General features: G+C 40.3%; 1 long non-coding RNA gene across 2 annotated transcripts; it reads left to right on the top strand.

Annotated features, from left to right (window-relative positions):
- The first annotated feature begins 7565 nt into the window (after positions 1–7565).
- Positions 7566–20473, top strand: LOC136771482 (uncharacterized). Of its 2 annotated transcripts, none has more exons than XR_010822325.1 (3): positions 7566–7641; positions 19540–19605; positions 20415–20473. It is a non-coding gene; the product is annotated as an uncharacterized LOC136771482 (long non-coding RNA). The 2 variants fall into 2 exon arrangements; XR_010822326.1 differs by lacking the exon at positions 7566–7641 and adding an exon at positions 19074–19179.
- The last annotated feature ends 7036 nt before the right edge of the window (positions 20474–27509 follow it).

Here is a 27509-nt window from a genome sequence, read left to right on the forward strand (position 1 = left end):
TTAGTGGCTACTTTACAAAGGTGAAAAAATCGATCGTTATACTAACTAAAGTATAAACAATCCAAAAACAGAGAAAAATTGGATGTTTATACTTACTTAGCTGGTGAAAACTCAAGAAGGTCCGAGGTCCGGACCACAGCGACCGAGTGGTTACTCATCTCATCCCCTTTTATTTCAATGCAAGTGCTAATGACTGATATTGAGACATCTGTTTTCTTTCAATCTTAAGTTTCAATCTATTGCATATTTGTTTAAATCCACAAAGTTTTTGTATAATCATAACAAACGCAGTCACTTGTTTCTATTCACCAGACACAGTCAATGCAATATATTGAAATAAACCACACACAATCAATTCAATGTAGTGCCTTTGTGAAGCATCTCCTCCATCAAGTGATCCCTGTAGGCTTACAGACGTTTGAAAGCGTTGACAATCCCTGTGTGTTGGTGTGCTTGTCTCTGTAGTTTATTCCACTACACTGTTTGAGAGTTGTGAAGCTATAGTGCTGGTGCTGCTGTTCATTTCTGACTTGGCCTGGATCGGTTCAAATGAGCAGATCAGTGCTGACCTTTCTCTGTCCCCCCGTCCATAAATACTGTATGTTTTGTGCGCATCTTTAAATACAAGTGGGACAACAGAGCAGGGAGAAGCTCGTTTACTAAGTTGTAAGATCTGCTCTGGAGTAACAAACATTAAGACTGAGGCTCTAGTGTCAAACGGTTAGGATTTTACTTGGTGATGTGAAACCACATTACCTTCAAGCGTGGTTTCTCTATAACTGGGACCTACTATGGTTTCTTGTAAGTGCAGTACTTAGGGTGTTTTCACATATAGCTTGTTTCTAGTGAACTGTTCACATCTGTTTTCAATGAAAAGGGGGAAAAAACTCAGTTCCTCTTGAATTCATATAGGTCCCTTATGTTCTCTAAGGTGAAAAGGCACATACAGTACACTAATGCTTGGTACAGTTAATTTCAAAAAGGACCATTGGTAGGTGTACATTCACAATGCACTATTTCAGTCTATGTCAATCCCTTTTCCCCAATTAACTGACATCAGATCCACTGATTAATAAGTTAGTGTCTTTATATAGTGGCCTCCATGTATGTTTGATTATATGTTTGATTAAGTGCAAGTGTGCAATTGTTATTTTTTGCTCCAATTAAAATACATATAAATATTAACAACACTGCAAAGCATAATATTTTACAAATAATGGCATATGAATTCATTTATTTTAAAGCATATGTCTGCAACCTGTATTCTTTCATAAATTTCTGACTCTGGAGGGATTTTTGACCCCTCTTCCTGCAGGATTTCTCCAGCTCCCTCAGATTTCTTGGTTTTCACTTGTTACTTCCTGCTTTGAGTTCAAACTACAGATTAGATGTAGGTTTGGAGATTGCAGTGGCCATTCAAGAACATTGATTTTGTCTTCACCATTGTGTTTTTAGCCCCACTTGCATGTAAGTCTGAATTTCTTACCCGAGTGAAACAGGTTTTTGGCCAAAATATTTGAACTGGTACATGCTTGAATCAATTGTTCCTTCAATTTTAATGAGGGCCAGGACTAGATGTAAAACAACCCCAAAGCAAAACAGATCCACCTTCATATTCGACAGAAGGAATGATGTTCTCCTCAAAATGAGCCTCATACTGTCTGTGCCAAACACAGCACTGATGTCTGTAAAGCTCAGTGTTTGTTACATTAAAACACAGTCCCAAGTTTCATTAAGATGCAGTTTTGGCAAATTCATACTACATTTATACAGAAATTGGAAACAACACAAACAAGCATGGGAAGATGTCTGCTTGGAATGATAAAAAGAGATAGAAAAACAAATAAATAGATCAGAGAACAAACAAACAAACATATACTGTATGACATAACTGAAAGAGTGAAGATGTTAAAATAACAATGGGCCGGACACATTGAGAGAAGAACAGACCAAAGATGAATGTAAGAAGCTTTACAATGGATCTCAAGAGATACAAAAAGACCAAGAAGAAACACACATAGAAGATGGGAACATGAAATCAGAAGCTGTGCTGCTGTGAGCTGGGGAAGTGTTCATTTGAAAACCAGTGGAAACATACTGGGGAGGCCTTCATCCAGCAGTAGATTGACAAAGGCTGCTGCTGCTGCTGCTGCTGCTGCTGCTGATGATGATGATCATTAGATAAAACCACACCTGTATATGCAGAATCCAAATGATCAATGTTTGACAGAAAACAGGAGACACTTCTTCACACAGAGAGGCGTCACAATCTGAAGAAACTCCCCAGTGATGTGGTTGAAGTGACAATTTGGGAGCATTCAAAAATAGACTGGACAGGATCCTTGGATAACTTAGTTATTAATGGACACCAAACGAGCATGATGGGTCAAATGGCCTCCTCTCGATTGTACACTTTCTTATGTAATGTAAATGTATTTACTGGTTCTAAGTAGTATCTATTTTATTAGTCAGTGTTTCCACTGGAGGGCAGTAGAGTGTTTGACAGGCAATTTTTGCAAATTTCAGGGTGAATGTGAAGCTAATATTGAGGAACGAAAGTAAATGATATTTGCAATGTATTTATAGTTACAAAACAAGAGGCAACACTGATTTATAAGTATCTGCTTTCCCTAATTTAGTTTTCTTAAAATAGTGCCTCACAATCTACAAAATGCCTCAAATAGCAGATCTTGTAAGATTTACTTCAGGCTTGCGTTTAGTAATAAGGAGATCTTGGCAATGTTAGCACATGGTCATGGTGTTATTATGAGTTGCAGAACTTTGAAGAGAGTTTGCCAGAAAAACAGGAGAAAACACTATTGGGACTTGGGTCAAGTGCTGATGTTTATACAAAATGGAAGTGAGAAATCCAGACACATGCAAGGTTATCGGTGGTTTTGTGCAATTCAAAGAGGATTACTGTGACACAGGATATGATTATAATCTATTTATTTATAATTATCTATTAGCAGACAACTTATACACTTACAAAATATAAGAGCATTACAAAAGTGCAATAATACATTATAACATTTCAGATCAAGTGCTTGTTTTGCACTTGTGTTCATCCCAGGACTTGTGTTCCACCCCCCCTCCCGAAGGGCCCCACTTCCAAAGGGCGAGTGTTACAAGAGGTGCTGGGAGGGGTGATTGGTGTTGCCTATTAATTGGTGTTATTTATGATGTTTATTTTATTACAGAGTTTGTGGGGTTTTATTTTCACTTGTCATTACTTTTGTATTTGTTATATTACTTGTTAATTTTCACTTGATTTGCTTTGCTTTTTTTCACTTAATTATTTTCACTTAAAGGCAACATTCTCACCAATTGCAGACACCAATTAAGGACACACCCGACTGATTGGGCGGTGTCCCCCACTCCTTTAATTAGCACAACTGTTTTCATTAATCTCCTGACCCCTACTGAAGAGCACCTGCTTTAAAAAGAGTGCAGAGAGCAGGAAAGGAGACCTGGGACTGAGAAGGAAGAAGGACAGCACGGGGAAGCCAGCCAGGCAGGAGGTGTGCGACAATGATGATCAAGACTAGAAAACAGCCTTGAGTAACAGAAGAAGCTGCAGATGGGAACAGGGGAATTGTTCATGGCAGGATAAGTACTCTGATGTCTTATGGGAAAACTCTATCCTTGGTTTTGAATGAGTTCTGGCTGATTGCTGTGCACCCTTCCTGGCTGCCTCTGCGTAACGTGTGGTATCCGAGGAGAACAGGAAAGTAAATTTTGAGAATAGATACTGGACTGATTTCCTATTTTTCCTACTTACCTGATGGTGTGTTCCCCCAGTGGTCAGCTGGGCCTGAGACACGCTGGGGAAAAGGATAGCGGAGGGACGTGAATGGGGGAAATAACCACTGTAGTGTGTGTGGTTTCACTTACCCGGCCTCGATGATGCGTCCCCTCTGAATGTCCTTTCCTTGTTCCTCTCTCCCTGCCTAGGATTGGTGGCACTGCAGAGGGAGGAGGGGGGGACCCCCATACTGCCAAGCCTCCATATTCGCACCTTAATTCCGGGACTGGAGAGCCCCTATGTAGCAGGTTTTAGAGATCACCCTTGTATTGCCAGTTTATAAACACCTGGAAGTACTGAATTCTGATCAATGAAGCAGGTGGTAAATTCAGTCCTTTAGAAACTATTGGAGCAATTATCTGAATACATGCAGCCTCCTGAAGGACAAATTGAATTGGTTGACTTGCTTAATTAATAACTCCCATGTGTTCCCAGTATGTAGATATTGGTGATTTAGGGTGACCTATAAGATTAAGTGGATTGTTTTGGGCTAAACTACGGTGGGGCTGATCAATACAGTGGGGCTCAAATCAACGTCTGAATTTCAATGTGAAAACGCACACAATGGAATAGCATCCTCCCAGTAGCTACAAATACCACGCATTAGGCTGCTATGGGTTAGATCAGGGGTTCCCAAACTTTTTGACCCAGGGACCCCATTGGCGCCCAGATTTTGGCAGGATACCCCCACCGGCTGTGTGGGTGGGTGTGTGTGTGTGTGTGTGTGTGTGTGGAGGGGGTGAAATAGTGTGAGAGACTGGGGGGGTTAACAGTGAAATACGGTGACATGGGAGTGGGGGGTTAGATAATTGCACTGACACCTGACCACTTGGCACAATCCAGTTGATTTTGAAGCCCAAAATCTTTCCTAAAATGACATACTATAATCAGTGAGCTATAAATATTGAAAGGGGGGAATTACAATTGTAGTAATGTGATTACACTTACTGAAAATCCCTCAAATTCCTCTACCAACTGGTTGTGTTCATCCTCGTGGGGTATTATTTTTATTGGGATTGATTCCTCATAATGATTCCTTGATTCTGCTCCAGATGCTCCAATTTTTTTTTTTATGAATCACAAATGGAATATCAGTATTTGCTGCTAGACAAAAAAGGTAGAGAATAATTATTGCATCATTTGGAAGAATGAAAATACTTACAAAATACCTAATTTGAATGAGAATCCATATTATTTATTTCTTCTCAAACCCCCGGACCTGCGGTAATAATATAGCCGACAACCTGGACTTTGTGATGCATTAACAGTGTGAAAGAATTATAATCGTGTTGGTTGCTGAAACACGTGCTTTTCTACAGCTATTCATTACTATCATTATTTTATTAGCAGATTTGCACTGAGCTCCTCTGTCCTGACCGGCTCAGCGAGTTGCTAGCTTTCCCTGGAATTCAGAATCCGGATCAAAGCCTGATCAGACACTGATCCTGATGCTGATACAGTAGTGATGGGCAGTTCGATTATTTTTAGTGACTCGATTCATTTGATTCAGATCAGTTTGGTGAAACGATTCATTTCGTTCACTGATTCCGTGACTGGCACCAATGCAGCCCGAATCCGGATTGGTTAGATAGAACGAGTCGTTCACTGCACAGCACAAAAGCTAGGAAAAGTCTATATTTGGCTGGGTTACATTAAATACAATTGTGACAAATACATATATTTAAAATCCCGGAGATAACAACAGTTTGAAGCATTAACACTATATAGCCAACACGATTAATCTAATAAAATTTAATATATCGTTTTGACAAGGGCGTCTGCTAAGAAATAATAATAATATCGTTACATAAATGTCTTAGGTGTATCATAGGTGTATCTCTATTTTTAACATTAATCATTTTTATTATATGTCGTTTTGTTGATTTTACCTCAAGATGACTTGCAAGTATTAATAATTTGTGTAAAACATTTTATGTGTATAAAACATTACAAAAACAGACCTCATAGCGATTTATTATATATGTTTGTTTTGTTTGGCAGACGTACCAAATCAATATGGACTGTAATACACACACATTATGTACAATATATAATATTGCATAAACGTCTAATCTCATTTTCTGACAGTAGTCTATACTCGGTCTGGATTATGTAATTGACGCCGTTTTGGCTCCAGTATGGCGCATACGGTCTTCAGTTTCATAGCACTCAAGGACTCGTCAGGACGAAAGAATCCGCCAGACTGAGAGTCCGAGTCATTGAACGAGAGTCGATGGCGGGTCTCCGGCTCCACAGCGCCGCTGCTGCTCACAGTGAATCAAAAGAGCCGATTCAATGCGTCACTGATCCGATTCCGCTCGGTCACCAAAATGATTCGTGCAAAAAGAACGAATCGTTCGCGAACTGCACATCACTATGATACGGTAACGCGCTGCGGTCTGTAGCGCACAGAGTCGCCATTTCAAAGCGCTTCACTTTGCACAAGTCTTGTTTTTAAGCTATTCGTATAACTGGTTATTTATGTTTTATAAATGTATAAATCTGCTTAGATGTGAGCATACCGATGTATACACCACTTTTAATTGTCACTTACGTTTCATCCAAGTCTCTATTTTTCCTCACACAGCCGTTTCATGGAGCCGCGCATTGTCCGGGCGCTGCGGTTGTATGTGGTGCGAAATGTCGGCGTTTCTAGTGTTTCATAAAGAAAACTATCACAGCTTCAGTGACTAGTAAATATTGCATATTTCGCTTGCAGTTGCTATAGTCTATGATCTCTGGTTTATCCATGATCGCAATTTTCTGGAAAACACAAAAGAAGTAAACGAAACCCCCTTGCCATATTGCTCTTTACTGATCCTGTCTTCTGAGAAATCTGCACAAAATGCAGATCTTCACAGCGCCACCAAATAGTCCCTGTTTAAACAAGACGGTCAACTCCCGCTTTTCTTCCATCTGTGAGAAAGTGTGCTCTTATACAATCCAGATGCATCGTGTTAAAAATGCAATTGTTTTTAAAAGAGATGACTGGAATAAGAAATTATGCAGGTTTTCCATCATGGAGAAAGGGAAAAATATACACCAAAACTTCATGCAACTCCCATAATGCACCGTTTCGGGTAACACTAATGTTTCGATCTAAATTAGGCGGAGTTGACTATCTAATTTATATAGAGCATATTTAGCGCCCCCTGTTGGAAAGGTCACAGTGACTAGGTCACTGGCAGTCTGCCAGCCCTCCCCACTATTGAACGTCTGCATAACTGACACTCAGTAAGCCACACAGATAGTACATTTCTGCATACTATTTAAGGATTAGATCAATCACAATTACATAAAACCTAGCTGTGCATGGGCTCTGAATTGTAGGAATGGGTGGCATTTAACTTCTAATTGTATTATTTTACATATTTTGTGCCTCTACATTTTTAATCAACTGAGTTCGTATTAGTAAGGTATTGTGGTCATTTACCCAGATGATTCAGAGGATGGCCGCTGTGGGTTATATGTATAGGGGTCACTAGAAAGCAGGACTTTATTCAGCAATTATTACTTCCTCTGATATTGATCCAAGACAAACAAGCCACACTCCATCTAAACGTCTTAGGCGAATAAAACAATTACTAAGGAGAAATGAAAGGCAATTTGTCCATTGCAATATTTTGGCTGCATCTTAACAGATCAGCATCCATTCACTCAATAGACTAACTACACAGCATTTAATATACTACACTATGATAACAGGCCATGCCTCAGCTGCTTTGTTACAGAAATATTAAAACACAATCCCTCTGCTCCTCAGCAGGACAACACTGAACCCAGAGGCACCATGAAGACTATGATCATTCTGTTCGTCATTGCCGCGCTCTACAGCAGTAAGTGAAACCTTTGACAATTCATCATCAATAACTGTGTATTGGGCCACAATAGACTGCTTAACAGTGGAATATTTAACGAAGAAAGCAATGTAGACTTGTCCAAAATGACAACTGTAAATGTGAAGATGACATTTTAAACAGAAATGATAAAGAGCTCTTATAACAGGCAGCCCTACAAAAATATACAATGTCTGAGAAATATAGAGTAATAAAAGCTGAGTCTGTGGTTTATGTATCTTTCAGACAGTACTTGTAATATTAGTCGTTTTATCCCCATTAGATAGCACTTCACAAAGTGTAATTATGCTTCTTGAGTTTTGATTGCTTTCCTCCTTGCTCCCTTTCCCGTAGCCCTTGACTGTGACCCTACATCTTGAGAGCACTTAGCTTTTACCATCCAGGACTTACTGTAATTGCCTGTGTAAATTGTAAATTGGAACTTGTAAAATGTATGGTATTTTGAATTGCTATGTTTTATGTAAATTGAATTTGTAATGTTTGATGCCTTTACTTAACTGTATTTTTGCACTTTGTTTTGCTCTTATGTTGTAAGTCGCCCTGGATAAGGGTGTCTGCCAAGAAATAAAAATAGTAATAATAATCTGCATGAAGTTCAAGAAGTGACAAACCTTGCTCTATTGAAATAAGAAACTGTGTAACAGTCTGTATAGTAGAAAGAGTGATGAGAGCATTAACTAAATAAAACCCCTGTCCACAAAGCTGTGTTTCTGCCTCTCATTACCAGTGCCGAGAGCATCCTGTGTCTGTAAGGAAGGGTGCTGGCAATGCTGTGTAACTGTGCACTTGCACAACTGGGCTCACACAACATTGTGCAGCCTGTTCAAACACAAACAAGGACTTCCTAATTGCTGTCCAAGCCTTGGAAAAACTCGGGCTATTTTGACGTCATAGATGTACTTTTTCAAAGTCAGAGTGCTGATTAATGTATTCCCTGATTTTAATAATTTAAATAATCAAATTAAATAGAAACAAATTAACTGAAACCACTCTTCAGTGGTTAAACCGCAAAGTGCTTTAACTTTTTATGCTGCAGTTGCTGTGTATCTCGCCAGTGTCTTACCCTTGCAGTTCTGGAAGAATAGGGATCTTCAAATAGAGCCCAGATCATCGGTTGCCATTTCTACAGTGAAAAATTGGTAAATGCAGACAGACATCAAAACATATATTTGAAAGCCTTTGCATTAGTATCAAATAAACTACCAATAATCAGACTTCTCTTTTTTTTTCTATTTAATAACAGCAATTATAAAACACGTTCAATAACGTTCAACAAATGTTCAATTATATTATTACCCTTTTCAGGTGTTATTCTTCACATCACTTCAACTGAAAATTTGGGCTAATCAGATACCCTGAAGTCTAATCAACAACTCTACCTTTAATTCTTTACCCATGTATAGGTTTTTATTTAGAAACAAAAGCATGTTGATATTTTTCCCCTTCACTCGGTTTCTTCTTTGGCTCATTAACTCTCTAGTACGGAAGCCGATGAGTGCAAATGCAAATCAAACTCGTTAACAGGACGTTGCAGCAACCACAGAAGAGAAAGGGGTGGAAACATCTGAAACAAGTCAGCGACATTGAAAATAACAGCGACATCCCAGAGAAACAGCAGCGACATTTAGAAAACGCGTGGCGGAAACAGGGTCCTGTGGCGGAAATAGCTGAGGCGGAAGTAGGATTGTGTGGCGGAAATAGGATTTTGTTGCGGAAATAGGATTGTGCGGCAGCAAACACATTTTCCAAGAGCTCGCCTAGTTTCCCCATTTCTGCCATTGTGACACATCGCTCTCGGTGTTTGTGGACAATCTCTGATATGTTTAGGGTCACCATGTCTCCAAAAATCGGAGGATGTGAGACCGAACGGAATTGGGACTTAATTGAACTACATTCATGTGTAAATTAACCATTTAACTAAAATGAATAATGGTGCTATTGCCGTCAACAGCAATTAATTGTATTATGCTAAGAATTAAATGCAACTGGTTTCTATTTACTTTCTATTTTGTTAATATGTAATTAGCCAGTATGTAAATATGATCAAAGCAACATCTCTGTGTTCTGTAGCAATTCCACCACAGGATTAATCTAAGGCAGTGGTTCCCAAACCGGTCCTGTGGGACCCAATTACTTAGTTGAACCCTTTTTTGAACTAATAATTTCCTAAATCAGAGACTTTTAATTATTTTAAACAGTAGAGTTTTTAAGTTAAGTATAGAATTATATTTAAAAAAACGTATTGAAGAAACAATTTTCTTACAGAATTAAAAAGTAAAATCTAAGCAGATTGTTACTTCAATTAAGGTTCAATTAAGTCATACAATACAATTATCTGGAGCCATGGTAGCCCTAGTTACTGATGTATTGAATTGCAGAGCTGTATCCTGGTAATTGGCTATTATCTTAATAATACTCTTGAATAAGGGTTTTATTATTATTATTAATAATAATAATAATAATAATTAGTTACTTAAATGGTTAATTTACACATTAATGTAGTTCAATTTTGTCCCAATCCCGTTCTGTCTCACGTCCTCCGATTAATGTTGGGTCACACTACACGATTTTAAGCCCGATTTGGCTCTCATGACACATCGGCACTGATCGTCACGACAGGCAGCTGGTCGGGCGCGTCCCACCGCCGATGGTCGTGCAGTGAGAGACGGGCTGATGTATCGCGTTCAAAAAATATATATATTAAAAAAAAAAAAAAAAAAAAACTTGAGAAAATTGATGTTGAGATAAAAAAAAATCGAATGCAAAATGTATAGAATTATAAACAAAAAAAAAATGTATCGAAAGCAAAAAAAAAAAAGATAGCAAAAACCTGCTGGACCAATGGAGACCCAGGATCCACGCCTCCCTGTAAATCCCGCCCTCACGACAAAACAGCGCCAAAACTCGTAAACGAAAAGAAAATAATCGAAAAATTGCAGCATGGCAAGCAAAGACAGGAACTGGAGGCGAGTTTTGCTATCGTTTTTTTTTTTTTTTGGCTTTCGATACATTTTTTGTTTGTTTACAATTCTATACATTTTGCATTCGATTTTTTTTTTGATCTCAACATTTTTTTTACAATATTTTTTTTTATTTTGAATGCGATATATATTTTTTTGAATGTGATACTTATGGCGCTAATTTGAGCACATACTGATGCGTCGCTGCCCTCCGAACCGATCATTAACTGGTGCCGCTGCGATTTTATTAAACATGTTAACATTACGACTCGATCGGCGCCGATCGTGGAGAGTGACGAGATCAGCAGCCAATGAGAGCCGAGCTGACTGAAGAAGAGAGAAGAAACAGAAGAATAAACATGACAGGAGAATAAGATTTTCATACGTATTTATTAAAATACTTCAAATACCAATTGTTGTTTCGGCGCAGGTTATTTAAAATACTCTAAAACAGGGAAAATAATATTTTCAAATACCGAATTAGTATCTTGACCCAGGTCTGCGCTAAATATCGACCCTACAATGCGATGCTCACACTGTGGGATGGATAGAGCTGTGACTGGTGCTCAGCTGCAGCTCTCACGGCCATGTCTTCACACTCATCCTCTTTTCTTTGCGCTTTGTGTGTGTGTCCGACACACGAACACGGACAGCAACAGTAGTTTGTGGTCGTGTTCTTGTGGAGCAGATTTCCGCAGTTTTGCTCAGATCTGCAGAAATCCACTGATCCCATTGGTGGAGCAGCGCAGATCTGCGCATGCCTGCGGACATCTGCACTTCATGAACGTGACCTGTAAATGTCTGCGTCCATGTGTGTTGACCTTTCCTCTGTGCGGATCACTGTGTTTCTGTGAGATGTGGGAGTGAGGAGGCTGTGACGCAGAACCACGACAAGGGTTTCAGTTCAGTGGTGCAGTGTGTGTCTGTACTGAAGCGCTCGGGTGTGCGCGCTCCTTCATGACGCAAAATACATAAATTCGGTGCAAAATAGTGGTTAAGTGTGAGCTGCGCACTTTTCACAACATCGGGTCGGATTGTAGAAATCGTGTAGTCACCCCAGCATAATCTGGAGACATGGTGACCCTAAACATAGCATAGATTGTGAACAAACACCGAGAGCGATGTGTCACAATGGCAGAAATGGGAAACTAGCCGAGCTCTTGGAAAATGTCTTTGCCGCCACAGAATCCTATTTCCGCCACACAATCCTACTTCCGCCTCAGCTATTTCCGCCACAGGACCCTGTTTCCGCCACGCGTTTTCTAAATGTCGCTGCTGTTTCTCTGGGATGTCGCTGTTATTTTCAATGTCGCTGACTTGTTTCAGATGTTTCCACCCCTTTCTCTCAACTGGTTGCCGTTGTGTTTTCAAAATTACCGCCCCCTCTCTCTCCTGGTTGCAGCAACGCCTTTTTTGAATGTTGCTGACGTGTTTCAGATGTTTCCACCCCTTTCTCTTCTGTGGTTGCTGCAACGTCCTGTTAACGCGTTTGATTTGCTTTTGCACTCATCGGCTTCCGTACTGTGTTGCTGCAGCGCTGAAACCCAACTGACTGGGAGAGTGCAAAGTCTGCTTATAGAAACCTTCATCCTCGTTAGGATGTTGTTGCTGTTCCTTGTTGGCCTCTAGCATCTCTCCATGGTGCTGCAGCTACTGATGCAGGGGAGCCTTCAGCAGGCAGAAACTGGGAGCTGTCCAGTGCTGAACCAGCTGAGAGTTCCTGCTGGAGCCCATGTCCTCCACTAGTGTTGCCCTTGTGCAGGGATTGTGAACCTTTTTTGGCTTGAGTGCCCAAAGTGGTTTGTTTACGTTGCTAAGTGCCAAAGGGTGCCAATGATAAATTAGGGATGTAAACATTTATACAGGGGCTAAACTGCAATTTTTGTAAACAATATTCATATTTTTTGTTGCTGTCATCTTTCAAGTCGGAAGCACTGCCGGCCTGCCTCGGTCTGTCATAGATCTCGCCAGCGTGAGGTGCTCCTCCGCCGGCTTGCCCCTGCACTACAGCCCGCAGCTGCAGTTGTAGGAAATCTCCCTCTCTCAGCTTGCTGGGATTGAGCTGTGCTGCGGTTACCGTCTGTGTGTGCAGCGTCGGTTCTATGCTTCACTTTAGATGGTGGCCTACTACCCTTGGACCCTGCATCACCTGGTGTCCCCGGGAAACTCTGCACACATGGTGTGGTAAAGCCTACGGGCCTATGTGGCACTTGTATCCCACACTCTGGTGTCTGGATACACAGCGTTCTGTCTGCCAGCGAGGTTATGGTTAAGGTTTTGTGGTCCACCTTCACCACCCTGACCCAGGTTCCTGTGAAATGCTCTCTCCCTCACTGTCCGTGCTGCCCTCTGCCACCCCTCACACTCTCCACCTTACCCCAATGCATTGTGCAGTCTTCTTGGACCATCTCACTTTTTGGGGTTCCAACTCGAAAATATTGACCAGCACAATTGGACGGTACCATAAACGATCTCTAATGTCACCTCACACTTCTTCCATAAACAGACACTTTAACCAGTCTGCTACACCTCATCTCAGAAATGAGATTCATTACCAATCCACTCCACAACAATTATTTTGCTTTACTTCATCATTAAATACCAGTCTGTTCCTTCAAGCTTCTCCATTCCTGAAGCTCTCTCATTTCAGCGATCGATCCGCCTCCATGTACCAGGCTTCCTTCCCCACCTTACAGATTAACAATTTCAACTTTAAACAAATAAAATGGACCCATCAGGAAATTATTTCAAACCAACTCGCCTCATTCCCATGAATCTCTTACCCTTTCACGCAACTCTTACTTCCAGGAGTCATGCCCATGGACACTCTGTTCAATGATAAAACAGATGCATAATAACTTGCGGCATAATAATCTTCTTTCACGGCACACAAAGGAATACCAGATCACCTGATTAAGTCTCTCAGATGAAATCAAATCAAATCACATTCCCCCACCCCAATGCAAAACGGTGTAGTGAAACTACTGAAATGTAATCTGGTGTCCCCTGAAAGTAGAAGCAACAATGTATCAGCAATATCTTTCATATTTTCAAAATGTAGACTGGTGTCCCCTCAGCTTTATGGAGTTGTGGTTTGGTGTATCAGATCTGAAATAGATACACACATTCTGTGATCGCTGTGTGGCAGCTGGTGCTGTTCTTAGGGGCTGGTGTATGGACGTGTGTGCGTCAGCAGGGCTGGTTGAGTACCTGCAGGCTGCTTGCGGTGGGCCTATCTGGGTCAAAGTCCAGTACTTTCAGTGCCAATCTATCCCTGGCTATAAGCCATATGAAACTAATACAAATATGTTTACTATAAATCATAAAAGTCAGAGAATACAAAAATCAGAACTCTAACAGTGTCACTTTGGCAAAGTAAATCTATGACGTCAAATTGGCCTGAGTTTTTCCAAGGCATTAGGAAGTCCTTGTTTGTGTTTGAACAGGCTGCACAATGTTGTGTGAGCCCAGTTGTGCACAGTTACACAGCATTGCCAACACCCTTCCTTACAGACACAGGATGCTCTCAGCACTGGTAATGAGAGGCAGAAACACAGCTTTGTGGACAGGGATTTTATTTAGTTAATTACAGCAGCCTCCGATGAACTCTAGAAAAAGGAAGACACAGACAAATAGGTTATGATAATAATATTGTAACTCTAGGTCCCTGAACCACCAGCCACTCTCTGTCTCTTGTCCTTAAAAATACTTCCTTGTCACTTTTTGAACTCCATGCAGATCTGTTCTTGTTACTGAAATGCTAATGTTTGTATCTTCAAAATCACCAGTTTGTTAATGATATGAAAAAAACACCTGTATATGTTTTTAAGATCCTATGCTTTAGCACATTTCTCTCCTACACTACAAACCCAGATGGAACAAATACATTTTTCAAATATGGTAGAAATGTAATATGCTTCAGTTATTCATGTACCAAAATTTGTCCTGAAGGTAACATCAATATATTCTATTCTATTACAAAAAGTACACTGTACTTGGGAGTGAAATAAATATTTTTTAAAAAATATTATGTAACTTTTGTTTTTTATTAAAATCTGGTACGGCTACAGCCCAGATACATGTCATCATCATCCATCCTTATCAGTCACTTCTCCCAGCTCCCTTCAATCAATCAACATTCCTGAAACCCTTGTGCACTTATGTAACCACCCCCTGCTCCCATTCACCCCCCACACCTCTCATCTTGTTTCTCTGCTACACATATAAACCCTTTACTCAGTCTCAGTTACTGTGAAGTTTGGTCAGTTTACACTGCAATTCCAAGCATTTTCTGTGAGCCTTCTATAAGCCTAGAATCCTTGACCCCTTGCTTTACATCCTGACTATGACTTTGAACCTTCCCTGATCGCCTGACCCTTGCCAGTGATCATGACCACATCCCTCCAAGATGTAAGCTGTAGTGGTATTATACATTCTAAGGATATGCCTATGAAGAAGTAACACGTTTATTCCAGAAAACATGAATACAGGTTAACCCGGAGCCCTCTTTTCACATGAAGTGCAGAAAAGAACTAGAGACATGAATTGGAAGAAGCCTTTTTGTATCTTTTGATAGACAATAGATTCCAGTCGTATCTATCAGAACTGATTACATCTCCATCAAATCCAATCTGGTTGTATAAATTCAGTCTAGTTGTACCAGTTCAGTTTACCACATGCATAATAATACAGTCGTTGATGGATTATCCAAAAGACAAAGGTTGAAGTTAAAGTGCTCTCTCAGACAGTTGTTGGTTAAGTATCCAAAAGACAATGGTTGGCTAAAGTGCCGACAGTAGTTGCACAATTCAAGAAATAATAAACCTGAGACAGAGACAGGGTAACATGACCTACAAGTATGAAACTGCAGCCCAAAGTGCTTTAAGAAACTAATAATTAAAGTAGCCTCCAAAAAGTAGTAAATACAAACTAATGATTTGCGTTCTAGACAAAACTGAAACCATTAATGGGAAAGAATATAAAGAAAATAATGAAGGTACATTTTCCCACTATAACACGATCAGGTATAAATCACATATTCTTTGCTAATTACCAACTGTTTCAATCCAGTAGCCCTGATTACATCAATCTCTAAGACAGAACACATGTCCCTGGCTTGTATGCGGTTCAGTTCAATATCCTGTGCTGCTGTGGAAGAACAATCATCTTCAATCAGGTTGGAACAATAGTTGCAATGCCTTGTTACATGCAGCGTTGAGAGGAACAGTGAATCAAGAAGATGACAAAGTCGCTCTGCCTTCATTTTAAAAGTCAGAGGCTTTTATACACAAAAATCAAAGATCTGGTTACAATCACAAAGTCATTACTATATTATCTTAGAGAGTTAGCTAAGCAGAATTTATATCATTATAGGACAGAGTCCATAGGTCAACACATGGATTAGGGAGCAGGCACTTCAATCATACTGTTTGACATTGTCTCCAAGATTCTCATCGTAAATAACAAACAGAAATCAAGCTTCCTTCTGGCCTGACCTTATCTTTTTTAAGTATACAAGAGAGTAAAACAGGTATGAGAGAGAGAATTTCTAACTTTCCTTCCACACTGCACATAGCCACTGCTTATGAACTGTGGAATCCGCGATTGATCAGAAAGATAGTTGATGTTCTGAAAACAAGGGCGCATTATAATCTATTCTGCACACCTCATTTAACTATTGGCTTAAAAGAAAGAGGTAGTCATGTGTGAAATATTTCATTTAAAACTCAGTCATGCTTGCTAGCTCGTGGTGCACTTTATACTAACCCAAACATATACCCACAACTTCAGACTCACACCTGGACACACACCCAATAACCCAGTGTCACACAGCATACCTAATTGATTTAAGTGATGTTTCTGGCTCTTCATATTGCAGTGATCCACCTGCCCTAAGCCAAACACAGCTGGCAGGTCAAGGCTTCCACTGGGTGGGTGATCATACCTTGGCATCTGAAGCAAAGGAATCATAAGCCCTCCAGCCCCTTCTCTGTGCACTTAAATGATATACTTGAAGACATACACTCACCTAAAGGATTATTAGGAACACCTGTTCAATTTCTCATGAATGCGATTATCTAACCAACCAATCACATGGCAGTTGCTTCAATGCATTTAGGGGTGTGGTCCTGGTCAAGACAATCTCCTGAACTCCAAACTGAATGTCTGAATGGGAAAGAAAGGTGATTTAAGCAATTTTGAGCATGGCATGGTTGTTTGTGAAATACTCAGACCGGCCCGTCTGGCACCATCTGCTCAGTTACTGGGATTTTCACACACAACCATTTCTAGGGTTTACAAAGAATGGTGTGAAAAGGGGAAAAACATCCAGTATGCGGCAGTCCTGTGGGCGAAAATGCCTTGTTGATGCTAGAGGTCAGAGGAGAATGGGCCGACTGATTCAAGCTGATAGAAGAGCAACTTTGACTGAAAGAACCACTCGTTACAACCGAGGTATGCAGCAAAGCATTTGTGAAGCCACAACACGTACAACCTTGAGGCGGATGGGCTACAACAGCAGAAGACCCCACCGGGTACCACTCATCTCCACTACAAATAGGAAAAAGAGGCTACAATTTGCACAAGCTCACCAAAATTGGACAGTTGAAGACTGGAAAAATGTGGCCTGGTCTGATGAGTCTCGATTTCTGTTGAGACATTCAGATGGTAGAGTCAGAATTTGGCGTAAACAGAATGAGAACATGGATCCATCATGCCTTGTTACCACTGTGCAGGCTGGTGGTGGTGGTGTAATGGTGTGGGGGATGTTTTCTTGGCACACTTTAGGCCCCTTAGTGCCAATTGGGCATCGTTTAAATGCCACGGCCTACCTGAGCATTGTTTCTGACCATGTCCATCCCTTTATGAGCACCATGTACCCATCCTCTGATGGCTACTTCCAGCAGGATAATGCACCATGTCACAAAGGTCGAATCATTTCAAATTGGTTTCTTGAACATGACAATGAGTTCACTGTACTAAACTGGCCCCCACAGTCACCAGATCTCAACCCAATAGAGCATCTTTGGGATGTGGTGGAACGGGAGCTTCGTGCCCTGGATGTGCATCCCACAAATCTCCATCAACTGCAAGATGCTATCCTATCAATATGGGCCAACATTTCTAAAGAATGCTTTCAGCACCTTGTTGAATCAATGCCACGTAGAATTAAGGCAGTTCTGAAGGCGAAAGGGGGTCAAACACAGTATTAGTATGGTGTTCCTAATAATCCTTTAGGTGAGTGTACACTGTATGCTAATAGGTTGGGCAGAAAATATCCACACCCTTCATTTAAAACAATTGTATTTCTTGAATCATTTAGTTTAATACATGTTTTTCAATATTCTAGTCTTCTATGCCTATATTTGCCTTGCATAGCTGCTTAATTAAGCTACTTTGAGCATTACGTACATAGTATTACACCTATTGAATATGACAATAATTGCATGCTTGATTAATGGTTTTGCTACATGTGCTTCGACTTGCAAAACTGACTTGCCTTGACTATTGTAATTAGACTCTGTAAATGTATATGCTTTAAAACATGGTATATTTTGTCAGAATAAAATATTATTTGAAAACCATAATACAGACATTTTTGCTATAATGTTGTCCTCGCTACCTTAAAGCACTGAATTATAGCAACATCATATAATGCCATTTAGACCAACATAAAACAAATGCAATTATATATAATCAATTACATATAATAACAGTAAACAGTAGATGTTATTTTAATTCCCTCCCAACTACAGTGTGCTTCTTGCAATAGAATATTATTTATTGATGTTATCTTCAGGGCAAGTACAATGTGTCCCACAAATAATGCATTCTGCTCCCTGAGAAGCAAAGTCAATTAAACTACATTTGGTTACATGAATTTGACAACTAAAGTAGACTATCATGTCTCTGTCCAAATGTGCCTCCATTGGTAGCCCTTTGGGGAGATAATATTGACACTCAGGTTGTCACACATGAGGGTTGTGTACGACAGGAAAAGTCAATAATATAGATATAGCAGGGTCTCAAAGTAAAGAGGACAAAATTATAGGAAATCATACAATCATTAATTTAATGCCATTTCATTTTTTTTTCATTTAATAACATTTGGAAATCATGTGCAAAAAAACACTAAATAAAGGGATTTAGGTAAAGGTTTGAACTAAATTCTCACTAAATTATTGTATATTATCTTTTCATTCCTTCTAAACCATAGTGTGCTTGTTGTGATAGAATGACATCCATTGTTGTGTTTATCTATTCACTATTTAAAATGTAATTGATAAGTAATTGAGCGTTCCCCCCCCCAAGCACTGGTGCCTGCAGCATTGAGAGATAAGGAATTATCCCACTGTGAAGTCAAGCCACATGTTGGCTGCATTGCTGTTGAAATATGCAAACTATTAAATCATGCACTCTGTGGCAGTAGGATGAGGGGAGAGAGGTGTGAATTCTCCTGCATAAATAGAGCTGACTGCTCCTCAGCAGGACAACACTGAACCCAGAGGCACCATGAAGACTATGATCATACTGTTCATCATTGGCGCGCTCTACAGCAGTAAGGGAAACCTATGACAATTCATCATCAATAACTTTGTATTGTGCCACAATAGATTGATTAACAGTGGAATATTTAACTAAGAAAGCAATGTAGACTTGTCCAAAATGACTACTGGAAATGTGAAGATGACATTCTAAACAGAAATGATAAAGAGCCTTTATTAACAGGTAGCCCTACAAATATGTACAATGTCTGAAAAATACAGAGTAATAAAAGCTGAGTCTGTGGATTATGTATCTATTTGGAAACTCTATACACACCATCTCTCCAGCATTAAGAAAGTCACCCGTTGTGTCTGTGTCAGTCTAGTGCTGTATTGATCCCACCCTCATCTGCTTTAAATGCTCTTCTTTTCAGTTTCAGCTGTTGGTGCACTGGCCTACGGACCTATCAGTTTTATGGGAACTCAAAAAGGGAAGTAAGGTAAGTCGAATAAAAATTTGACTTATTATTATTATTGTTTAATAATATTGAATGTAGTTTACTTACACAAGTTCCATGACAGCTCTATCTGTGTCAGACAACTTTAACAGTGGTTCCTACAGCTATATATACAAAAAGCCCTTACCCACAATTCTCAATTTCACAGCAAAAGGTGTATTGGTGGAAAATGTTATATGTAATAAAGACAAAAGAAAAACTTATTTTCCTCAGAAAACCCATGAACTGCATTGCAGGTTTTAAGTTCAGAGTGTGAAATTAGTTATTGTGTAAAGTCAAGAACAATGTAATGCTACAAACATTCTTAATTTAGCTGATAGGAAAATACCTCAATTATTGTTATTGATATCAGATATAGTGCTTGATTTGGGAATAATAACCCATACGTACTGTATAGTATTTCAGATTGAAAAGTAATTATACAATGTTACATTTTGTATAAATAAAAAGGTCACATTTTGGTACATGAATAGTACATTTCTACCATATTTGAAAATTGTTCCATCTGGGTTTGTAGTGTAGGAGAGAAATGTGCAAAAGCAACAGATCAGTTAGCATAGGATCTTAAAAACATATACAGGTGTTTTTTTCATTACATCATATCATTAACAAACTGGTGATTTTGAAGATACAATCATTAGCATTTCAGCAACAAGAACAGATTTGCATGGAATTCAAAAAGTGACAAGCACATCTTTTTAAGGAGGAGAGACAGACTGGCTGGTGGTTCAGGGACCTAGAGTTACAATATTATTATTATAACCTATTTGTCTGCCTCTTCCTTTTTCTAGAGTTCATCGGAGGCTGCTGTAATCAAGACCATTCCAGCCTTGCTCTATTGAAATAATAATTGAAAGAGTGATGAGAGCATTAACTAAATAAAATCCCTGTCCACAAAGCTGTGTTTCTGCCTCTCATTACCAGTGCTGAGAGCATCCTGTGTCTGTAAGGAAGGGTGCTGGCAATGCTGTGTAACTGTGCACTTGCACAACTGGGCTCACACAACATTGTGCAGCCTGTTCAAACACAAACAAGGACTTCCCAATTGCTGTCCAAGCCTTGGAAAAACTCGGGCCAATTTGACGTCATAGATGTACTTTGTCAAAGTCACACTGTTAGAGTGCTGATTACTGTATTTGTCTTCAATTTACAGTAGACACACATTCACATTAGTTGCATATGGCTCCCATGCTCTGTGGTTCTGTGTTTTGAATGTTGCCTATAAACATTTCGGTTGTTTCAATTGTTCATTTAAAAAGTATGAAAACCACACCTTTTCTATCAACATAGATTGGGACTTGAAACAAGGCTTAAATGAAACTTTCAGACAAATGAGTCGAGACGATATTTCTCGGCGTTGACAGATTTTATTTCTAAAATTATCAACAAAACAGTTTAATGCAACACACATTTATATTTAAGAAAACTAAATGATATTACACATTCTAGAGTTATGAATCACAGATTAACATTTCTAATTGATTTCTCAAATGGCATGAATCATGAACTCCAAACTGTTAAACTTATCTGAACTTCGTCGCAGAGAGGCCTCTCTGTCTTCGGGCTCAGATAACAGCACACGGCACGAGGTCCGTGTGTTTTGGAACAAAGGCAGTCCGGTTCGGCTTTGTCCAAGAACTTCCACTCAGTCGATGCACCTGGAAGATGGGGTTTCGCGAAAGTAGAGTCGTTTCCAAACAGATTTTCCACTGGTTTGAAGGCTCCAAGGTTGTGCACAAAATCTTCTTGGCAAGCAGGGTCTCTCACCGTACTTATTTGAAGACAAAGTCTTTGAGGAAAGCAGGGCCCTGTTCGTTCCAAGGGTCAAGTTTCTAACGACTCAAATAGCTATTTAAATGACTGACACTTGCGTATACAGTCGACTTAGTCAATTGTCCAGCTGTAAAACTCCACTGATCAGGTGGGCACAGGCGGGCAGCGCAGTCTGTAAAGTTCTTTATTTAATAAAGTCCTTTAAAACAATTCTTCGTACGGCTCAATCTCCTTCTCCCAGTTTAACTCATCTGTTGCCGGCAAAGACTTGGTTGGTTTCTGGTTCCGGTTCTGGCAACAGAGCTACAGGTTGAGCTGTGGCAGCGAGTTACTGGTTCAGGTGAGAGAGAGAGAGAGAGAGAGAGAGAGAGAGAGAGAGAGAGAGAGAGAAAGACTGTCCGCTGTTCCTTATAGTCTGTCAGATCAATAGGTGATTGGTCCCCGAGTTCTTGAGATTGGATTTCGGTTTCAGCCCCCCGTGTCCTATTGGAGGGGGGCTTGATTTATGACTGATGTCAATCCATGCCATCGTTTGGAAATACCGGTTGGCCCGGGTTCGTAGCTCTATGTCAGGATTTCGGCTCTCGTCCACTTCAAAGAGTTTTTATCACCTACAGGCCCCCTTCCCCAGACATCTCATAGCAGAATTCCAAACTATTTGGCCTCTTCTTGGTGCCATCCTCCCCAAAACTGTCACTTTGATGCAAACCAGTTCCAAGCTGATGAGCTAAGGAAATTTGATAACTTTGGGGGGGGAGAGGTCTTCTTTAGATCAGTGCTTCAGCTCAGAGCCCAAATGCTCTCATCCAAATACACGCAACATAACGCTACACCTGTCAATAATAGAAAAGATCACACAGTGCCAAAATAGCACAGTACAAAACAAATATAGAGAAGAATGAGTATGCCAAGGATAAAAAGCAGACTTTGGGCTATAATAGTATCAATTCTTCCGAGGGAGCCACTTATCCAGCTCCCAAGAGACCACTCCGAGGTCTGGTGGATTTTTAGTTACTTCTTTATGAATGTGATCCATAAGATCATGAATCTGTTCAGTAAACTTTGAGGCAGATGCATTAACAGTATTGCAAATACTCAGATCTATTCTATAATGTTTCCATATAGCACAGTTATCTTCTGCAGTCAAGGGAACTGGGATCATAGGAATGCCTCCCTCAGCGTTATGGGGCACATAAGAACACACCCAGCACCTTGACAGATTCAAGTCTTTTGTAAACTGATAAGACAGTTGGAGGTAGGCATTTCCTCTGGTCAGGTGGCTGTCTCGTCGCTGTCGAATCCTCAGTCATATTTTATCAGTGTACATGTTAATGTCTGTGGTGTTAATATGCGAAAGGGGAGAGGTTACTAGCACGTCACCTGGTATTTGTGGACCCGTGCGTCCTGTTGCTCCTTTTGGGCCACTGCTTTGGCCCTGTGCTGTTAGCTGCAGGGTGATGCCGATGTCAGCTTCTTCTAGACTGGTTTCCCCAGTCAGTGATGATCCCGTCCGCTTGGAGTTGAAGGCGCCCTCTTCCCAGATTACTATGGCACATACGATGGTCCCGCAGGCGATGAGGAAGAGGATCCAGGCGAAGGCCAGCATCCCTCTGTTCTCCACCAGGGTTGTGCCGATAGCCTGGATTGGCAAGTTTGCAGTGGGAGGAGTGGATCCATGTCGTCTTTCCTTGGCACTTCACAGCTCTGTGGGTGGTCAGGAGCACCTTGTAGGGCCCTGTCCACCTGGGCTGTTGGGAGGACTTTCTCTTGTGTGCTTTGATATACACATAGTCACCTTGCTGGAAGGGGCGGCAATCCTGCTGGGATGGTTCAGTCTGGGTGGCTTTCATCTGTGAATGGACAGCTTCGAATGGACATGTTAGTCCCATACAAAAAGACTACATAACATCATCCATCAAGTGGATGTCCATTTCCCTTACAGACAATGGAGGAGTGATGGAGAGTCTCATAAGTCATCCCATAATAATCTCACACAGAGAAAGACCAGTTTTTTCAATTTGCTGACGATCTCATTGTCATTAGGACTATAGGTAGGGCATCTGGACGGTTGAGTCCGGTTTGTTTGCAAATTTTAGCCAGCTTATTCTTTAATATCCAATTTTGTCTCTCCACTGCTCCAGCTGACTGAGAGTGATGGGCAGTGAAAATGTTGTTTACCTCGCAGGGCTTTGCATAGTTCCTGCACTGTTGTACCAGTGAAGTGAGTGTTCCTATCGCTGGAAATTTCCCTGGAATGCAAAATCTACATATAAAATCCCTTAACAGTATTTTTGCTACTGTTACTACTTCAGCCTTCCTATGGCATAGGCTTCAACCCATTTAGAAAACATATACATTATTACAAGTATATATTCATATCCACAACATTTAAGCTTTTGAACACAATCTATTTGCATATGAACTTTTGCAGGATTATGAGCTTGACAAATGTGGCAAGTTCTACAATATTGCTAAGCTGTTACTATAAAACCTGGGGCAAACCAATTTAAAAGAATAACGCACACATCCCCCCTTTGCCCGTGTGGCCAACACCATGCGCCAGATGGGAAAACCAGGGAAAGAGTGCCTGTGAGGCAACCAATGCATTAGCAAATGTTTGAGCTCTCTTATGGAAGGTGCAGTGGCCAGTTGCAATTTCCTGGAGCTTTTACAGTGCATCTCAAATTACATTTCATCCTGCCCCAGGTCATGAAAGTCAAAACCTAGTTACTACCTACATAACACATACATTTTGTTGCTTCTATGAAAATACAAAAGTCAGCAAAATGTTATTTTTACAAATTCAGTTTGTAAACTGTATTGTACATATATTTGTTGCATTTTGATTTATAAACATTGTACATTCTACAAATCTTAAGAGAAGGGCAATGGACTGATTCTGACTTCATGGCTTTCATTCTATTCATTTGAATAATGTGACATCTCCACTAATAGTACATTATAAATTAAACTATCAATACAAGAATATATGCTACTGCAGACATCCTCTGAGCTGTTTCACAATATATTGTAGATTCCTATAATCTGGAAAACCTTCTAATTACAGAATGTGAACTTATTTCTCCACTCACTTCAGCGTTGTGGACCTCAACATCGGTCTGTTCAAGATGCCGTGTGGCTGTCTTTAAAGCCGTGCCCTGGGCCTACTGTGTCTCAATGAGAACACCAGCGTCTTCTCCATATGCACCTCTGCCACTATGGGTCAGACATCGGTTCCTTCAGGACACGATTCATAATATGCATATCTTCCATGTGGAATAAATCAGTCATCTGAAGACACAATGTGTGGTTCACACAACATCAGAGATCCTCCTTATAAAAGGCATCTCTCACATTAGTTGACATTCACACAATCTATAAGGTTTCTAGTAAAGGGACAATTCAAAATAATAATAATCTTGATTCCAATTTATCTCATTTATCAAATTATTTCAGTACAGCACTCAGCTGTCGTCAGCAGCATCATATCTCCTGTGTTTACTGAATCAGCTTTACTTCCTAGTGTAGATACTCTTTTGTGTGGAGCTGTCAAACTTTCAAAACAATGTGCTTATCTTTGTCCTTTTATCTAACTTAAATACCTGAGACCATTACAATAATTATTACAGCAGCTCCTTCAACACCATCATACATACACTCACCTAAAGGATTATTAGGAACACCATACTAATACTGTGTTTGACCCCCTTTCGCCTTCAGAACTGCCTTAATTCTACGTGGCATTGATTCAACAAGGTGCTGAAAGCATTCTTTAGAAATGTTGGCCCATATTGATAGGATAGCATCTTGCAGTTGATGGAGATTTGTGGGATGCACATCCAGGGCACGAAGCTCCCGTTCCACCACATCCCAAAGATGCTCTATTGGATTGAGACCTGGTGACTGTGGGGGCCAGTTTAGTACAGTGAACTCATTGTCATGTTCAAGAAACCAATTTGAAATGATTGGACCTTTGTGACATGGTGCATTATCCTGCTGGAAGTAGCCATCAGAGGATGGGTACATGGTGGTCATAAAGGGATGGACATGGTCAGAAACAATGCTCAGGTAGGCCGTGGCATTTAAACGATGCCCAATTGGCACTAAGGGGCCTAAAGTGTGCCAAGAAAACATCCCCCACACCATTACACCACCACCACCAGCCTGCACAGTGGTAACAAGGCATGATGGATCCATGTTCTCATTCTGTTTACGCCAAATTCTGACTCTACCATCTGAATGTCTCAACAGAAATCGAGACTCATCAGACCAGGCAACATTTTTCCAGTCTTCAACTGTCCAATTTTGGTGAGCTTGTGCAAATTGTAGCCTTTTTTTCCTATTTGTAGTGGAGATGAGTGGTACCCGGTGGGGTCTTCTGCTGTTGTAGCCCATCCGCCTCAAGGTTGTATGTGTTGTGGCTTCACAAATGCTTTGCTGCATACCTCAGTTGTAACGAGTGGTTATTTCAGTCAAAGTTGCTCTTCTATCAGCTTGAATCAGTCGGCCCATTCTCCTCTGACCTCTAGCATCAACAAGGCATTTTCGCCCACAGGACTGCCGCATACTGGATGTTTTTCCCTTTTCACACCATTCTTTGTAAACCCTAGAAATGGTTGTGCATGAAAATCCCAGTAACTGAGCAGATTGTGAAATACTCAGACCGGCCCGTCTGGCACCAACAACCATGCCACGCTCAAAATTGCTTAAATCACCTTTCTTTCCCATTCAGACATTCAGTTTGGAGTTCAGGAGATTGTCTTGACCAGGACCACACCCCTAAATGCATTGAAGCAACTGCCATGTGATTGGTTGGTTAGATAATTGCATTACTGAGAAATTGAACAGGTGTTCCTAATAATCCTTTAGGTGAGTGTATACCTTACATCTGTACCTTTGAGTGGCAAGTTACCCGTTTTACTGGAGCCGTTACCACCCATTTTCTATGTAACGTTTTGTACACAACTACCAAGGCATACAAGCACACGAAATAATAACAATAAAATGACAGGGGAGAAAAGAAAAGAAAAAAAAAGAAATAAAAGTATAACCAAACAAAACACAAATTAAAATAAATCCTACATACGAATAATAACAAACATGTTTTTCAATATATTTGCATTTATATAACTTGTATATAACTTAATGAAGTTTCTTCATTTACCATACCATTTATGGTTCTATAAAACACGTGCTTTTCGATTATCACCGGCATATCAGATATTGAACAATTAATTAGGCTCCTTTTTTTTCTCTTTTCTCTAATAGTAGGTCAAACCTACGCTGCAGTTTACAGACACACTTTAGTCTGCGGGAATCCAAACAGGAAAACACAGTCCTGTTTCTTCACAAACAAGAAGACACAGTCAAGTGTATGGCAACCCAGGTTAAATAAGAAGACACAGTCCTATTTCTTCATAAACAAGAGGACACTGTCAAGTCTATGGTAACCCTAAGAAACCTTGTTTCTTTACAAGCAAGAAAACATTTCCTGCCTCAAGTACTTGATGTAAGGCAAGCAACAACTTTGAATTCAAATATAGATCGCGTTACCTGATCGTCAGAGGGCCAGGCGAGCAGACAAGTGAAAGCAAAGCAACGCAGTAGGGATTTTAAAAGCCTCCCTTACCTTATTATTCTGCCGGCGCGGCTTTGCTGGTCACTGGTCTGGCCACTCCGGTCCTCTCCGTCAGGGTTAGCGATCCCATCCTCGTCGCCATGTAATGTGGAAGAACAATCATCTTCAATCAGGTTGGAACAATAGTTGCAATGCCTTTAATACACACAGCGTTGAGAGGAACAGTGAATCAAGAAGATGACAAAGTCGCTCTGCCTTCATTTTAAAAGTCAGAGGCTTTTATACACAAAAATCAAAGATCTGGTTACAATCACAAAGTCATTACTATATTATCTTAGAGAGTTAGCTAAGCAGAATTTATATCATTATAGGACAGAGTCCATAGGTCAACACATGGATTAGGGAGCAGGCACTTCAATCATACTGTTTGACATTGTCTCCAAGATTCTCATCGTAAATAACAAACAGAAATCAAGCTTCCTTCTGGCCTGACCTTATCTTTTTTAAGTATACAAGAGAGTAAAACAGGTATGAG

Source organism: Amia ocellicauda, chromosome 15 (assembly GCF_036373705.1).
Source record: "Amia ocellicauda isolate fAmiCal2 chromosome 15, fAmiCal2.hap1, whole genome shotgun sequence".
Classification (NCBI taxonomy): Eukaryota; Metazoa; Chordata; class Actinopteri; order Amiiformes; family Amiidae; genus Amia; species Amia ocellicauda.